Here is an 18803-nt window from a genome sequence, read left to right as displayed (position 1 = left end):
TAGTCCTAGTCTTAATCTAAATTTTGCCTATGTAAGTTTTAAAACTTTGTCGCTTCATAAGGGCCTCATAAGAAAGCTCAGAGTCACTCAGCGAGTGATGAAGCTAGCTTTTCTCGGTGTATATGATCGAATCAGAAATGAGATCTGCAGAAGAACCAAAGACCGACAGCTGAACGAGTCGCGAAGCTGAAGTGGCAATGGACAGGGCATATAGTTTTAGGAGTCGATGGACGTTGGGGTCTCAAGGTGTTGGAATGGCGACCCTGCACCGGATGAAGCCTGTTGGACGACACTAGATGCATTGACTCAGGATCGTGATATTTGGAAGTTTGTACAAACGGCATATGACCTGCTGTGGACGTCCTTCGACTGATGTAATGATGATGATAAAGTAATGAATGATCGTTGGTTTGGTTAGTCTGTGTGGATGAAACGATTCAGGTTCAAATCCTGGACCTGACTGCAAAATATAGAACCTTTATTTCGTTTTAGTAATTCTCAATAGCAGGGAAGTTGGTTTTACATTTCCATGCCTCGGACAGTTAAGCCGTCGGTTCTGGTATTTATACCATACATTCGATAGTACCATATAGGCCCGCGCATTGGACTTGAAAATTACAATGAGACTTTTGAAAATTAAAAAATAATAAAATGACGTCTTTAAATAAATTAAATAAATATTTTTTATCAAGTAAAACCAGTGGATATTTTTGTATTAAATGTGTTGCTATAGAAAAACATTTTTATATTATATATTAACATACTATTAATATTACGGTATTCAATAAGCATATTTTGTTTCTTGTTGAATTTCGACCTATCGTGATGTTATAAGTAAGCGCACTATTTAGTTTTTGGTAGCTAGATTAGAGAAAAACGTTTGACCTATTGTTTTATTACTTGGTTAGTTTAAGTCATAAAATTACACCAAATAATTATAGAAGTATTTTGATTTATTATCTGAATTTCCCTAAGGTTTAAATAAATTTTATTAATTTATAGATATATTTTATGAAAGATTTAAGAATTTTTTGTCGCAAATTTATTTATGTTTGGAACAATTTAGTCCGATTATCCGTTTGCCATTAAAAAAAATCGACATACTCAACACACGCACATCCGAATTCATAAATAGAACATTATCAACACCTCACAAATCACAGACAAAAACAAACGAAGGTTTAAAAAAAAACAATCACATTCGGTCCGCAAACATTTCGTTCGAAATTCAAAATTCGCAGCGTCTCGCTCGACCGCGCGCGACGGCACCAAAACACCCTCTAGCGCACGTGGCGCGCGGGACGCGTTCGGATACACCCTCCGTGTGCTGATAATGTGATTTGTCATATTTTAAGTGACTTTGCGGGATGGTCTTATTATTTATGCAATTTTTTTTTAATTTCCTCGAATATATTTATGGGAGCAATTCTTGTTATGTAACCAAAGATTAAGTACTTATTATGTCTATAATTTCGAGATCGAGAAATCAGATTGATAGATTTATATTATATATATTTCATTATAATCATATATAATAATTATGGAATTTATATGAGGTAGGACGTCTCTCAACAGCGCGGTAAAGAGGTTAACAAAAGATATTTTTAAAAGCTTGTATGGCACAACATACTAGTAACGCCATCTCGTAGAAGTTTAATGTACTAATTCGTACTTTTTTTCGATTTTTGGATCAATGGCATCCAGGGCGATGGACCCAGCATCCACACGGCGGCACGCATTTTGTTTATATATTTTTTTGTTTTGTTTTTTTCGTTTTTTTTTAAATGAATATTTGCCATATCTTTTTTTTTAAATAAGACCAATATTCCCATTCGCCTCCAACTAGTCGTTAAGTATGTATTACCTATATGTAGATATTAACAACCTACTAAAAGTTTTGATAGTAGTGATAGTTTGCATAACTTAGAGAGAATCATCTATTTATTTAAATATTACCCAGTAAAACAATACACACGATATTAAATAAATCAAATATGAATAATAAATAGGTACTACTTACTACCTACCTTACCTACTTGCCTACTTAGGTACCTATGTCAGGTAGGTAGGTAGGTAGCATACCTTTTAAGTTTTTAGTACGCTTTAATAAATTTAATATGTATATATTTATTAGCTACTTATAAGTTATTTATAACCCAATTAAATAAAAAAGTAAGTGTAATCTACTCGTACATAGAATACATTAATCACACGAACGTTACGAAGAATTTATTTTCCGCATTAAAAATTATCCTAATTTGAATCTAGATTGAATCCAATTAAAACTTAATTTAACTTTTAAAGCCGATGGATTGAGTCATTTAATTACAGACTCATGCATGATTATAAAATTATAACTATACTAGCTCGTTTCGTCGAATTTGTACACGCTATAGACGAATTTTTACTAAAAAAATACCCATAACAAAATCATAAGAAGTCACACAGCGGGCGATGGAACGAGCTATGTTAGGAGTATCTCTGCGTGATCGAATCAGAAATGAGGAGATCCGCAGAAGAACCAAAGTCACCGACATAGCTCAACGAGTTGCGAAGCTGAAGTGGCAATGGGCGGGGCACATAGTGCGAAGAGCCGATGGACGTTGGGGTCCCAAAGTGTTGGAATGGCGACCCCGCACTAGTAAGCGCAGTGTTGGCCGACCCCCCACCAGGTGGACTGACGACATCAAGCGAGTCGCAGGGATTCGCTGGATGCAGGCGGCTCAGTATCGTGATGTTTGGAAGTCCCTACAAAAGGCCTATGTCCTGCAGTGGACGTCCATCGGCTGATATGATGATGATGATGAACAAAATCAAAATATAATTATTGAGCTTTTTAGTTTCTTACATTTACTTACTTGAAGTCAGGGCCAAAATTACTTTATACCAACTGACGGAATAAAAATAATTATCTTTCTTTCTTTCTAGTTGTTGCAGAACCACAAGGCTGAATCTTATGGCTTAAGCTTTGCCGATGACCGAATGACGATATTACGGGAGGCTATTTTATAACTTTCAAAAAATTCTAGTGTCAAACCCAATGTGTTTTTTAAGTATTATAATAATCATACATTTGAAAAACACATTAGTTTCCGGAAAAAACCTCCCGTAAAATATATAATAGCTATTTTCGAGATAGGTATTCTTGAAGCAAAGAGGCGATTTTTTTTTCTGTGTACCACAGGTAGGTAAATCTGCCACCAAACTGCATTGATGTATCTATGACGAATTACGGACTCATGAGCCTTAACACAAATGTCTTAATGGCTATGGCCCATCTCCATAATCCTACAGTTATATATTACTATAAAAAATATGTTCATAAACAGACAACATAATGTATTAACATTTTATAATAGCAATAGCGAAGATATATACACGCATTACATCATCATACGAATACCGGCAAACCGGTCGTAAAGGTAAATTTACTGACGCAACTAGTAGGTATTGTAACGATGTATCTAACTCATAAGGTTTTGATTGTGATGGATGATTCCAGAAGTTTCTATTAAATTAATGTAATGCTAGACACACACGCGGCAAGCATGCAGTGTGGGCAGTGAAAAAAATCGAAACCTTACCCATAATATTTCGATATTTTTCCACTGTCTATATCCTTAACCGCGCTTCAGACTTGACGGCACAGTTGACTGTGTATGGCTTGCATTATGCGACCATTTTGTTAATATAACGAGAGATGATTTATTTTAATTGAAAATTATTATGTGTAGTTCAGTTAGTTTTCATTATTATATTAAAAAATATTACAAGTCAAATTCTGTCACCCCGGTTAAGTTGCCTCGACTGGGATCAACCTGGCTGTCCAGCGCGGAAATGCAGCCAGTATTCTTGCCATCATTCCATGTGGGCATTATTTGTATACTTAATAGGATGAGTTAGCTTAAGTACCTTATAGTTTACTTTCTCAATAAAAAAAGTCCAATAGGTATATAATATTATTTAAACAATTTTATTCAGTTAAATAAATATAAAATACAATTACTCGTACTACAAAATATAAAATACAATTACTCGTATGAAATTAATATTAAAAAAATATTTAATAAAAAAACAGACAAGTTCCTCATTCGGACCGCACCACTAGTGATAACGTGCATCCTTTTCATCCCTCATATTTGGTATCAGCCGTCTCCCTTGCACGTACTATATCACTGATAAGGCGGTTGTATGAAAAAAGTCTTTGATTGAAAGTTTCAGTAGAGCAGCGATTAGCTTTAGAAATGGACGAATTGTTAAATCATAGATTTTTTGTAATCGTCACTAAAACCCTTTAAGGTTTTAGTGACGATTGACTGCAAGCACACCTGACAGTAAGTGATGGTGCAATGTAGCGCTTGAATATTTTTTAACCGACGTCAAAAAAGGAGGAGGTTATCAATTCGTCGAGATCTTTTTTATGTATGTTCACCGATTACTGGAAGACGCCTGAACCGATTTGAAAAATTCTTTTTTTTTCATTAATTTAGACAAGAAATTTGTGGTTGTAAAGTTTCGTCTTTTTTTATAACTTGGAGAGAGTTGTGGTAGGTCTACCACCACACTGCTCGAATGCGGATTGGCGGGCTTACAGTGATCATGTTCTATTCTTTAACGACTACTATCAGAGGATAATAATAAAAAACGGGAACGATGGCACTGGGGGGTAACTAATCACCCTCCCAACTCCGATCTAAGAATTTTTACTACATATTTCTAAGATGACAGACTCAGGATTCGAATCCAGGACTTCGTGATCAGAAATCATACTTGCTAACCACTTGATCAACGGGGCAGTCGGACAACAGTCTAGGTATATTAATATTATAAAGCCGAAGAGTTTTTTGTTTGTTTGATTGAACGCACTAATCTCAGGAACTGGTCCGATTTGAAAAATTCTTTCAGTGTTAGATAGCCCATTTATCGAGGAAGGCTATAGGTTATATATTATCACCGTATTCCTACGGGAACGGGAACCACGCGGGTAAAACCGCGCGGCGTCAGCAAGTAAATAATAAAATCCCAAAGTTTTCTATTATTCGAAGAAATCTTCTATTTTGTTTCATCCGCTTAATTCCCATTCTCGTGTAAAACCGGGTATAAAATATATTATGTGACACTCATAAATAACGTGGCTTTCTAGTATTAAAAAAAATCGGTTCAATAGATCCGGAAAACACACCGCAAACTTTACCTCTATTAAATATTACTATAGACGTACGTATAGGGAGTACCCCAGTTGAAATCCCAGTGCACACCACAGCTATCTACCTACACGATCTGTTTGTGTGTTTAGCCGTTATTAATTGAGCAAATTGAGCCGTGGATATGATATTAATTGATAACAAAGCCGAGCTAATCCATCGACGAGCTAATTATGCGACGTGGAAAGTGCAACCACTAACATTACGGTCTTAGGAACTGTAGCATAGCTACCTAGCATAAGCTAGTAAGTATGCTAGGTAGCTATGCTACTAGCTTAAGGTCGCCATTGACGGTCAATTATTCTCACGTTTCTGAAAAGCAAACGGCAGTATCCGTTGCATACTATACAAGTCATGTACGCAGTGACCATCACAAGATCAATTATAGTCGCAGGTGCTACAAAAACGTGAAAATAATTGACCGTTGGTGGCTAGCATTAACCTTAGCTTAGAGTTATAGGTAGTAGTAACTTGGGTTTTCGCTCCGTCCGGGGTCAACTGCAAATTTGCAGCCCCCTTATATTATTTTTATTATTATTTACTACTTAACCCTTGACTACAATCTCAGTACATAAAAATGAATATGCAAAATCCATATCCCTTTCGGTTTCTACACAACATCGTACAGGAACGCTAAATCGCTTGGCAGTACATCTTTGCCGGCAGGGTGGTAACTATGGCCGAAGCCTCCAGCCAAATAAACTATAACATCAGTTTGAATTCAAAATATTATTGATTTACATAGTATAACTGGGCCTTTTTGAAAGGAGTACTTATCCATATACCAAAAATAGCCAACCGAACGAGACCAAATTTACACAGGCTTTTTAAAGACGTCCCTATTTTTATTTTAGAATAATTAAACTATTGTGAGTATTATTCATATTAAACTATTCTAAAACTCCACTAAAAAGGGTATGGCTGACTAATTTGGAACCCATACGGGGCTCTTAATCATGAGCTGGTTCTTGCAACGTGGCATCAGCTAAACTGCAGCGGCGCGTGTGACCACACGCAAAGCGCGTTGTGAGAGGAATGAAAATGTAAAAATTTCAATTTTTTTTTATTTTCAGTCAGTGCAGTGTCAAATTTCGCTTTGTTTAAATACTATGGTTTTTCACTTACCATCAAGTAAACCATCTAATTGGTCTGTCAATTCTTACGATAAAAAGTATTATACCTACTTAGTGAAAAGTACAATTTTCTTTTAATTTATATATTTTTTCTCTTTGTTTTCATGTTTATTCTTCATTTTAAATTAACGCAAATTTATGAAACTTTTTTCAATTATTAATTTATTTTGTTATTAATTTTAATTTACCGGCAAAGACGTACCGCCAAGCGATTTAACGTTCCGGTACGATGCCATGTAGAAACCAAAAGGGGTGTGGATTTTCATCCTCCTCCTAACAAGTTAGCCCGCTTCCATCTTAGACTGCATCATCACTTACCATCAGGTGAGATTGTAGTCAAGGGCTAACTTGTGAATAATAATATATATATTTTTTTTATTATTATTATTATTCACAGTTGTATCACCTAGTATTTAAAACAACTTAGTTCCATTTACATATGATTTTGTTGGAGGCCCAAATAAGTAAATAAAAAAATGTGTGTATGTCACAAGTTAAAGCAGTCAACCTTTCCATACAGACAAAACATACCTACCTAACTACATTTCCTATTATTATTAGACAATGATGTATTGGATACCTTTGATTAATGCCTCATTCATTAGTCACATATTTTGGCTAAAGTTTCTCCTTAATGACAAAGATGCTTTGCCTTTGGATTAGCTTCCACCTTCACACTGGAAGTAATAGTACCTACCTACCTAATTGTAATTTTAGCCATTGTAAAATTGTATACTATGATTATTTAATTATTTAGAATAAAATTCAACTGTTGAGTTTCGTCAAAATGCTGAACTGGTGTGGTAGTCATCAATCCATAGATATTCGGCTCAATTTTGAGCGCGAGTTTTCTCTCAGAATGAGAGAGGTTAGGCTAATTCCGTTAATTCTAATATTCAATTAAAGTTTAAAAAAAGTTTAAAAGTTTTTTATTTGAGCAGTTTAAAAAGTACATAAAAACAAAAAGGTGACGGTGATCCCACAAAAGTTATAACTGTGTTGTGGTGATCAACGCCCTTCTACAGAGGTACATGACATGCATACTCGTACAAGCTTTGTTATAAAACATAATTTTTTATACAATTTGTGAAAAAGTGGTACGTGATTGAGTGTGTTAGTGTATGCGTGTATGTGTTTTGTGTGTGTGTGTTTATGTGTGCGTGTATGTGTGTTTGTGTGTGTGTGTGTGTGTGTGTGTGTGTGTTCGTGCGCGTGGGTGTGGTGTACAGAACCAGTGTAGTTTACGGAGATCATGATTGTGTGAAAGAAAGGTTACTTGTAGGACCTTAAAAGTTCCTCTGTTTCGTTATAGGAAAGACATTTGATCCACGATTTACATTTGTTTTTACAATTGGAGAAAGTCAAAGGGTAGATGTTGAGTAACTTATTAGTTTTATTATAAAGATTGCTACTTAAGTGGACATAATGACGGCTGGCGATAGCCGTACGGTGTGGTTTAATAGGACAAACATTATAAGTTCTGGCACTGCGAATGGATCTAAGAGTATTTGGGTTATACGACAGTTCTGTGTGCTTACGAAGTACTGTTTGAAGTATAAACAATTGGCGAACAGTAAGTAACTGACAATACTTGAATAATTCGGTAGTAGGATAAAGGATTGGTTTCTTTAGCATAACCTTTAGGACGGCTCTTTGAGCTCTTTCGGCATTAATCATGTGTGTTTTTGCGGAACCACCCCAGGAGGTTATACAGTACGCTAGAATTGACTGAGCAAGGGCGAGATAAACTGTTATAAGACACTCGAAGTCGACTACGTTTCTAATATTTTTAAAAACAAACATCAACTTTCTGACACGAGACGAGACAGTTGAGATATGCTGTTTCCAGGTCAATGAGCTATCAAGTAGTACACCGAGGTACTTAATGCAAGGGGTTCGATTAAGGGAATCGCAAGAGCATGAAAGTTCTGAGCCATGACATTTGTGGGCCCGGATAGTGAAAGATTCTGGGGCTTGAGAGAGTGAGTTAGAGGCAAACGTGACGAACATGGTTTTGTCAATATTTAGTGTAAGAAGGTTGCTATTGAGCCATTTCAATACAGTTTCAATAGCAAGTTCAGAATCACGAGATACTTCATCCCAACTCTTGCCGCTGATAATTAGCGCTGTGTCGTCGGCATAAGTAATAATATTACAATTGGGGAGCTTCAAAGAACAAAGGTCATTTAATTAATTAGTTAATTCTAGTACCTAGTCCAGTAAGAGCCGTGATAGTCTAGTGGATATGACCTCTGCCTACGATTCAGAGGGCGTAGGTTCGAATCCGGTCCGGGGCTTGTACCTCCAACTTTTCAGTTATGTGCATTTTAAGACGGTAAAAAAACATGGCGAGGAAACCTGGTTATCCGAGAGTTTTCTTAATCCTCTGCGTGTCTGAAGTCTGCCAATCCGCATTTGGCCAGCGTGGTGGCCTAACTCCTTCCATTATTAGAGGAGACTCGTGCTCATTAGTGAGCAGAATATGGGTTGTTAATGATGGTGATGTAACTATGATTAATTATTCCAACTGATGAGTTTTTTGTCGTCACTTTTCATCAAAATGCATTCCAAACTGGCAGACTAGTCACTACAAACATACACACTTTTCAAAAATGCTTGAATAAATAAATTATGAATTTTGAATCCTGGGGCTGGAAAAAATTAGTAGCTACCTAAGTATTTTTAATAGGTAGCAGCGGCGAAGAGTTCGTACAAGCCGATTCCCGCCAGGTTACCTTGAAAATTCATACATATTCGTACATGGAATTATTTCTTCTCTATTATTGTATCTAACATCCATTATTGTAATTATGGATGTGTATATAGAGGAATTTTCATTTTCTTTGGTACGGCTTACCTTCGTCAAAATTCTACCCTTCGCCACTGGTAGGTAGTGTTTATTTTTCTAGTAGTAGACTAGATGGCGCACCTGGGTTGGTAGAAAGAGAATCGAATGCCATATGGCTAAGACCTCAGATATTAAAAGATCGTCGTCTGTTACAGAGCTTATGCCTAAGACTAATACTTACTATTTCTAATTTTACCGGATGGGGTTGGGGGTGGTGACTAGGTTTGAATATATTGAGTTTTATGATACATTCGGGTAAATAAGGTCAATTTTAACTAATTTATACATAAAAAGCAAAGATTGTCTAGATATTTGCAAAATAAATGAGATTATAAAACTTTATGTCGTAATTAGATGTAAATTCATACAGTTTTAGCTTCCTTACATAAAATGTGAATTTTTTTAATATGTGATCTATAAACTGAAATATAAACGCACAAATAACAAAGATATTAGTAATTTTGTTTGAACGCACATACAAATCTAACGATCATTACATTACCTACGACGTCATTAGTTCGTACCATTTTGTATGGGGCGTTTCTCATGGATCCGCAGCAGAGCCGCAAATCTGACCCTTTAAATCCCTGTAGCTCCGAAAGTAATGATCGCAGATAACCTGTTCCTTTTACAAAATTGCTTTACTATTAGCATACTCTTAATTTTTATACAATTTAAAAAACTGTCATCATCCCTATTATCTTTGAGACCGGACACAGCATTGCTTCAATTATATATAAGCTCTACTACATACTACAAATTGAACACCCGTTAACAATTTCAAATGCTCCTGCGCAAACTATATCTTATTATGATTTTCAGTATAACTGTCCAATTCGTAATATGAAAAGCTTATCTTAGATTTCATTTGTGCAAAAGAAAACTAGATTTTATTGCATTATTTTAAGGTCCACTTCACAGTAAACAAACCATGAATACATAAGCCCTTTTGTAATTTAAGCACTTACAAATCAGTGCCCTTTGTTTCTACATTATAACACTAACTGCAATGAAATCTAAGCCTTATGTGTAGGAAATTAGATTCGTTTTTCCTTGTAACGTCTCTGCCTAATCAGCCGTTTTAAAGTAAGTTCAAATTTCGAACGCGCGGACAGTTAATCTTAATTGGTGAATGAGCTGTCAAAATTTGAACCAAGGCGGTTCTAATGAAGCAGAACGGAGTACAACTGTTTGTCTCTTTCGAACCTATAGATTTTTTTGTTTAGATAGCTTTGGGAAGAAGCTCTTTTGACCTAAAAGAGAGGTAGGTATAGGCTTACAGCCTCTTTATGGTGTCCCTACCGCGTGTACTTCACAGATGTAAAAATGCAGTGCCTATATACCCTAAGGACTCATTACAAGCCTGTTTTTGGGAAAAACATCCATTTTGTACAATTTGTATGAGTGCTTCATCATTATCAACCCACATTCGGCTCGCTGCTGAGCTCGAGTCTCAGAATGAGAGGAGTTAGGCCAATAGTCCACCACGCTGGCCCAATGCGGATTGGCAGACTTCACACACGCAGAGAATTAAGAAAATTCTCTGGTATGCAGGTTTCATCACGATGTTTTCCTTCACCGTTTGAGACACGTGATTTTTGTCGGCTCTTTTCGTCAAAATGTTGAACTTGTATAGTAGAGTCATTAGTTAGTAGTCACTCAATTATCAACCGGACCCATATTTAGCTTACTGTTGAGCAATAGTCTCCTCTCAGAGTGAGAGGGGTTCGGCCAACATTCTACCACGCTGGCCCAATGCAGTTTGGCAGACCTCACCCATGTAGAAAATTAAGATAATTCTCTGGTATGCAGGTTACCTCAAGATGTTTTTCCTTCACAGTTTGAGACACGTAATATTTAATTTCTTAAAATGCACACAACTGTAAAGTTGGAGGTGCATGCCTCGGGCCGGATTCGAATCTATGCCCTCCGAATCGAAGGCAGAGGTCATATCCACTGGCTATCACGGCTCTTTTAAAATACTATTAATTCCTTTTCTATACTAATATTCGAGAGATGTAAAGTTAGTTAAGTAGGGGTAATCTCTGAATATAGGTATATATAGGAAGATGGATATGGAGATGACATATAAATAGAATATCTGAATAGGGAAAATTCATATAGTGAAGAATGTGACCATCTGACAAAAAACTAAAGTGACCGATGCTCTTAGCCATACACTCACACTTAAATGGAAATGGGCCGGCCACATCTCAAGATATGTGGACAAAAGATGGACTATTGAAGCAACACGATGGAAAGGTCCATTAGGAAAAAGAAATGTAGGAAGACCAATCCGACGGTGGGCTGATGATATCATTCAGATAGCCGGACACGAATGGATGAAATCTGGCAAAGACAGGGAGTTGTGGAAGTAGATGGAGGAGGCCTTTACCCTTTCAGGGGTCCATATTTAATAAGAACTTACTAACTAATATTACTAACATAATTTAAGAAAACTTGCTAACAGACTACTAACAACTTTTAAAATGTAATTTAGATATGTAAATTTAGATATGGGATAAACGGCTTATTTATTTATTTTATTATTTATTTATAATCTCTGAATATACTAAACCAATTTTGAAAATTCTTTTACCAATAGAAAGCCACGTTATTTATGAGTTTCTTAAACTATATTTCATCCCCGTATTCCTACGGAAACGAAAAATACGCGAGCGAAACCGCGGAGCGATTGCTAGTCTTCAATAACTCCAATCTTACCGGATATTCAAAGACTTGATCTAACTTGTCTGTCACAACACGTGAGAATTATCCAACAAAAAAAAAACAAAAAATAAAAGCCTCTCGCATCGAACCTGCTACCGTTCCGCCGCGTCATCGCGTTCGTTCCGCACCGGGAACCGAACCAGTGACCTTACTCATTGAAAAACGTTAATTTATCTTTTAAGCTTGCTTTTTATGTAGATGATCAACTTTGGTAATATTCATGTTTTGATTTTTATGACTTATGAATCAAAAATATACAACACTAGCCGATGCTCTGTGGTTTCACCCTCGTAGTTCACGTTCCCGTGATAATATGGGAATAAAATATAGCCTATAGCACTCGGGGATAGTGTTACTTTCAAACAGTGAAAAAAAATTTCAAATCGATTTAATAGTATTCAATGCAAACAAACAAACATACAATCAAATCTGTCATGTCTAACATAAATTTTAGTACCTATAGACAAGGACAATAGAAGATACAGTCAGAAACTTACAAATAACGCGGTTTTCTGGTGGTATTAATCATTACTGAGATGTCACAAGTTGAAAAATCCCAAGTTCGATTCCTGCCCTTGGACTATTCCATAAACTGTCGTACCCGACAGTCTGGGAAAAGGAATATTGGTCATATTATTTAAAAAAAAATCTCATAAAAAGATAGGCGCCGGCGGACAATAGCAATCAATACAACGTCCCCGTGTGTAGCTCGAACTGAATCGAACTGGTTCCCAAGGAAGTGGCTGCGGTTGGCATATCGGTTACAGAGTAAACTCGTGGTCACTTACACTCCCTTAGATGAAAGTCAAAAAATCAATTTGTGGCCAAATTATTATGGTAATGAATAATAAAAAAAAACAGCTGACCCGACAAACATTGTTTTGTAGACATTTTGAAAATGAATCTTACCTTGTTACATGACTTACATGATTCAAGCTAACTTACCATAATAACTTACCATTGCCGTGATAGAAAGGCGAAAGATATGACATTGAATGAATTCAAAAATTATATTTTTAATAAATTAATTAATGCAAATATATATAACTACAAAGACTATTTTCAACTGAAATTTTGACTAATTGTAATAATTGACATTTTTTTTTTAATTTGACATAATTTTCTCTTATATTGTTTTTTTTTGTTTTGTAATTTTGTAGCTTTTGTAATTTAGGTATTGTTCCATCGACACATTTCATAAATATTTTGCACGCCTATAGGCAAGACATGTTTGGATCGAATAATTAATTGTATATTTAATGTTATAAGTGTAACCCATGTTTAAAGCAAATAAATAAATTATTATTATTATTGTTATTATTATTAGCCTAGTGGATATGACCTGCGCCTCCGATTCTGGAAGGTCTTAGTTCGAATCCGATCCGGGACGGTAGGTATAGTAGGTAGTAGTAACACTTATTTTTTTTTTAAAGAATATTTGTCATATCTTTTTATTTAAATATGACCAATATTCCCATGTCCCTCCAACTAGTCGGGAAATACTGTATTAGGAGTGGGTACGACAATAGACCAACGGGCGGGGATCGAACCACCACCCCTCGGTGATGATTCCGACTGCCCTAACCGTTGAGCTATTAAGGCTTAGTTTACAAGCACTTTTGAAAATGTCGGTAATGTTATTAGATAATGATGATGATCAGATGAGATAAATTAGACTAGACTATAAATAGATATAGGCTACTTTTTATTCCGGAAAATACCATAGTTTTCGCGGGAAACAGAGTCGTGTTAGCTAACGAGTAAGTCGTTCCAGCCAGGTCTTATAGTGAAAAGCTTCGACCAACACCTTAAGAAGCTTTAGCTTGATTTTTGGTTCAAGGGTCGCATACAGAAGGCGCAATCGCACTGTAATTACTCATCATCATCATGAGCAACCCATATTCGGCTCACTGTTGAGCACGAGCCTCCTCGCCGAACGAAAGGGGTTAGGCCGATAGTTCATCTGGCCAATGCGGATTGGCAGACTTCACACATGTAGAGCATTAAGAATTAAAACACCTAATTCTCAGGTAGGTAAGCAAGTTTCCTTACAATGCGTTTTTCTTTCACAGTTTGAGACACGTGATTTTCTTAAAATGCGCATAACTGAAAAGTTGGAGGAGCATGCCCTAGACCTTTGCCCTTTTTGATTTTGATTTTGAATCGAAGGCAGAGGTCATATCCACTGGGCTATCATTTCACTTTACACGTAATTATTCATGTTTGTTAGAAAAAGCTGAAAATTTGCCAGCCATTGCGCTAATAACTTTCAGCTATTATTAAATAACTAACGGACGCCCGCGACTTAGTCCGCGTGAAATTTAGTTTTTCACAAATCCCTCGGGAACCATGGATTTTCCGGGATAAAAGCCTATGTGTTAATCCAGGCTATAATATATCTCGATACCAAATTTCAGCTAATTCGGTTCAGTAGTCGAGGCGTGAAAGAGTAACAAACATTCATATCATCAAAATCATCAGTTTTCGCATTTTTTCGGGATAAAAAGTAGCCTATGTGTTAATCCAGAGTAAAGTCTATTTCCATTCCATATTTCAGCTAAATCGCTTCAGTAATAGCGGCGTTAAAGAGTAACAAACATCCAAACATCCATACAAACTTTCGCGTTTATAATATTAGTAGGACGAAGATCTGGCGATTGCAGCCTTTGAATCAATAGTATATTGATAATTTAACGGCCTCCGTGGCGCAGTGGTATGCGCGGTGGATTTACAAGACGGAGGTCTTGGGTTCGATCCCCGGCTGGGCCGATTGAGATTTTCTTAATTGGTCCAGGTCTGGCTGGTGGGAGGCTTCCGCCGTGGCTAGTTACCACCCTACCGGCAAAGACGTACCGCTAAGCGATTTAGCGTTCCGGTACGATGCCGTGTAGAAACCGAAAGGGGTGTGGATTTTCATCCTCCTCCTAACAAGTTAGCCTGCTTCCATTTTAGATTGCATCATCACTTACTATCAGGTGAGATTGTAGTCAAGGGCTAACTTGAAAAAATTAAAAAATTAAAAATCTAAGTATTATTTTGGAAGTAACTGCCAAGTAACAGTGACGTCACAAGATGGCTCCCGACTCCTTCACAGCGATCGGTCACGTCCGCTTTTTTTCATAAATTTCGCTTTCGATGCGCGTGAGCTTCTGTACTGAGAGAAACGAAAGCCTAGCTACTGCTCAGTCTATTTTCAACCCTTTCTGTATTATGATAGAGTCGAAATTAATTTAGGAGAATGTAAAAAAAACTACAATGTTCGATTTTCAAGTTTAACACGTGACTTCGGATAGGGGTCATATAAAAAGAACGCCAGGATTTTAAAATTGAAGCCACTTCCTTTCAATATTGTTTATATTTATAAGCTATTTTCACTAATATTAAGTAAAAATGCGAGAGTATGTATGTCTGTCACGGTAAATCACAGAACGGATTTTGATAATTTTAATACAGAGATATAGGAATGTTGGCGATGATACAATTTGGGTATTTATTAATTATATTAGCTGACGCCGCGCGGTTTTACCCGCGTGGTTCCCGTTTCCGTAAGAATACGGTAATAATATATAACCTATAGCTTTCCTCGATAAATGGGCTATCTAACACTGAAAGAATTTTCCAAATCGAACCAGTAGTTCTTGAGATTAGCGCGTTCAAACAAACAAACTCTTCAGCTTTATAATATTAGTATAGAAGTATAGATTCGAATACTTTCACAAGAGCGGTCTACGCTGATATTCTTACATAATACGAGATGAATCATTGCTGTACTGTACACGTATCTATATATAGATATATATATCTAAATAAACAAACCGTACGGTCCGTGTGTAAGCGTCTAATGCGCGTTATCATGCATCTATTAGGATATTGACATCAATCTTCTATTAAAGAGGATATTTCAAAATAATTTGTCGAATTCAAATTCAATTTCGTTTATTTTATGTAGGAGTACTTGAGAGCCGTGATAGCCCAGTGGATATGACCTCTGCCTCCGATTCCGGAGGCTGTGAGTTCGAATCCGGTCCGGGGCATGCACGTGTCTTAAACGATGAAGGAAAACTGCATAGGTACGTGGGAAGTGCGTGAAGTCTGCCAATCCGCATTGGGCCAATGTAGTGGATTATTGGCCTAACCCCCTCTTATTCTGAGAGAAGACTCGTGCTCAGTAGTGAGCCGAATATGGGTTGTTAGTGATGATGATGGTATAAAAAATCATAAAAACATGCATTATGTACCTTAATTTTTAATTTCATTGTTCATTGTACATCGTTTTTGGCTATAGTACATGTTGATATTAGTTGATTTGTGCATGCATTTGGGCGTTAGTGTGTGTATGTGTATCCCAAATTCACCACATCATTATTATCAACTAGCGGACGCCCGCGACTCCATACCATGGGGGCCATAGATTTCTCTGGATATAAAGTACTCTATTGTGTTAATCTAGAGTAACACATCCCCGGCCCAGACCTACCTTAACCACCCAGCAGTTTATTTATACCTAAGAAAATTTTGATAATTCTACTTTAATAATGAAATTTTTACTTTATCAAAAAAGTTTGCTGCAACGTTTTACGACATTCTTAATTCATCTTTAATTTGTCTATGAATAATGAACTAACTAAAAATGGCTATGTAGTTAGTCTGTACGCCGTAGAAGTAGGTGCGAGAGGATTACCAGCAAAATCTCTCTACAACTTGCTTAAAGACCTTGGCCTCTCTAGAAGTGCAGCTAGTTCTATATTAGAACCAGGATCTTACCAAATTTGGATAGGTAGGGAGAACAACACGAGCACGTCAAGGAATTCCTTAACCCTACATCCAGTAGTCACAAGTCCTGGACATTGCTTGGTATTTTTCTCTCTACCACGCGATGGACCCGGCACCCGCACGGTGAATCCATGGAATGCTAAGATATTCGTCTCTCTCAACGGGGACAAGCTTAGATCGTTGACCATACAGCCTGAGTTTTACGAGGTTTTTTGAAGACTTATGATTAATTTGTTTGTATGTTGTTTGTTGTATTTTGTTAAGCTTCTTGGTAACAGAAAAATACAGTTTCAAATGTAACTTCGCTTTGGTAGGTACACCAGCGAACAATTAGCCCTAGAAGAGTAATAAAAAAAATCTAAAAGAAACATACTTTTATTAAGCCAATTCTTTAACCAGATCGTTATTTATACATCATATTATCATATCCATGTAGTTTTATACGGGGGTATACCTGGATACTTTTCATACCTAATTTCAGTTAAATCGGTTCAGTAGTTGCAGTGTGTTTGACGGCCGCGTGGCGCAGTGGGTAGTGACCCTGCTTTCTGCATCCACGGTCGTGGGTTCGATTCCCACAACTGGAAAATATTTGTGTGATGAGCATGGGTGTTTTCCAGTGTCTGTGTGTATTTATACATTATATAAGTATTTATATGTAGTATATAAATGTATATGAATATTATAATATCAACTATCTTAGTACCCATAACACAAGCTACTCTGTATGCTTACTTTGGGGCTAGATAGTGATGTGTATTGTTTAAGTATATTTATTTTATTTTTTTATTGCAGTGTAAAGAGGTAATAAACATACACACTGACACACTTTCGTTTTTATAATAATAATTTAATGTTAACACTCGCTAGCACTGTGGCCACACAACAACAAAACGACGCGGCGGCCGGCGGCAAGTAATTTCACAGCGATTTAGTGCATCGCACAAAAAGCCGCCATTCACTGGCAGCTTGAATGGGCGAGTAGCAGCCGCGGACTCTTCGACTAAGTCTTGAGGGAACACATTCAATGGTATTTTAACCAACACCATAAAAATCAGGTTTTGTATTAGACTCGTGAAACTCGTGGAACTCGTTTTTTTTTTTTAAATACAACTTAGCCCTTGACTACAATCTCACCTGATGGAAAGTGATGATGTAGTCTAAGATGGAAGCGGGCTAACTTGTTAGGAGGAGGATGAAAATCCACACCCTTTTCAGTTTCTACACGGCATCGTACCGGAACGCTAAATCGCTTGGCGGTACGTCTTTGCCGGTAGGGTGGTAACTAGCCACGGCCACCAGCCAGACCTGGACAAATTAAGAAAGCCTCAATAGCTCAACGGTAAGGGTTGGACTTATCCACGAAGGGTGGCGGTTGAATCCTCACCCCGTTGGTCTATTGTCGTACCCACTCCTAACACAGTCTTTCCCGACTAGTTTAAACAAAAATAAAAACAATTGTTTTTTTTATATTACTTGTTTATGACATATACAAGAATACCTATCTAATGATATTAGTTGCATATGTTCTTGGATGAGATCTACAACAATAAATTGGTAAAGAGTAGAAAAACATCAATTGGTATGTTTTTATAGTCCGAAATGATAGCGCGTTGCTATTAATAAAAAGACTCGATTCCCGACTCGTCTGAATTTTATATGAAAGTACTAGTTTTGCATGTTTATACTAAATGGTTTGGTGAGCTATTTACCACCTTACCAGCATAAACATTCCACCAAGCGATTTCCTATTCCCGATTGCACCAAAATAAAAAAAAACAAAAACAAGTGCCGAATTATATACCTTCTATTGAAAAATTTATAAAGCATGCACAGAATTATAAAAACATTAGGTATTTTAGAAGTTAGTTAAAATATTTACTTATTCAATTTAATCATCTCTCAGTAACAGACTCTCAGTAAGTGAAGGCGTTAGTGAAAGTATATTAATTTATTTCACTAATTAAATGCAATGATACTTTTCTACCGAGTTACGTAACGCAAATATGCATGATATCGCTTTTTGGCCATAGATCTATATGTATGTAGACTGGGCAAAAATTTTAAACATAGAACTATGAATTACTTAGACACGTCAATTCATAAAAACCATAT

At 36.6% G+C, this 18803-nt stretch overlaps 1 protein-coding gene across 2 annotated transcripts in view; it reads right to left on the bottom strand.

Annotated features, from left to right (window-relative positions):
- LOC112056518 (paired box protein Pax-5) overlaps positions 1 to 18803 on the bottom strand; it is a 127310-nt gene that overhangs the window by 73216 nt on the left and 35291 nt on the right. The gene's annotated exons all lie outside the window — the stretch shown is intronic.

This window comes from Bicyclus anynana, chromosome 25 (genome assembly GCF_947172395.1).
Source record: "Bicyclus anynana chromosome 25, ilBicAnyn1.1, whole genome shotgun sequence".
Taxonomy (NCBI): Eukaryota; Metazoa; Arthropoda; class Insecta; order Lepidoptera; family Nymphalidae; genus Bicyclus; species Bicyclus anynana.
Note: the sequence above shows the minus strand (reverse complement) of the source record. Positions and strands in the feature narration are given on the sequence as shown.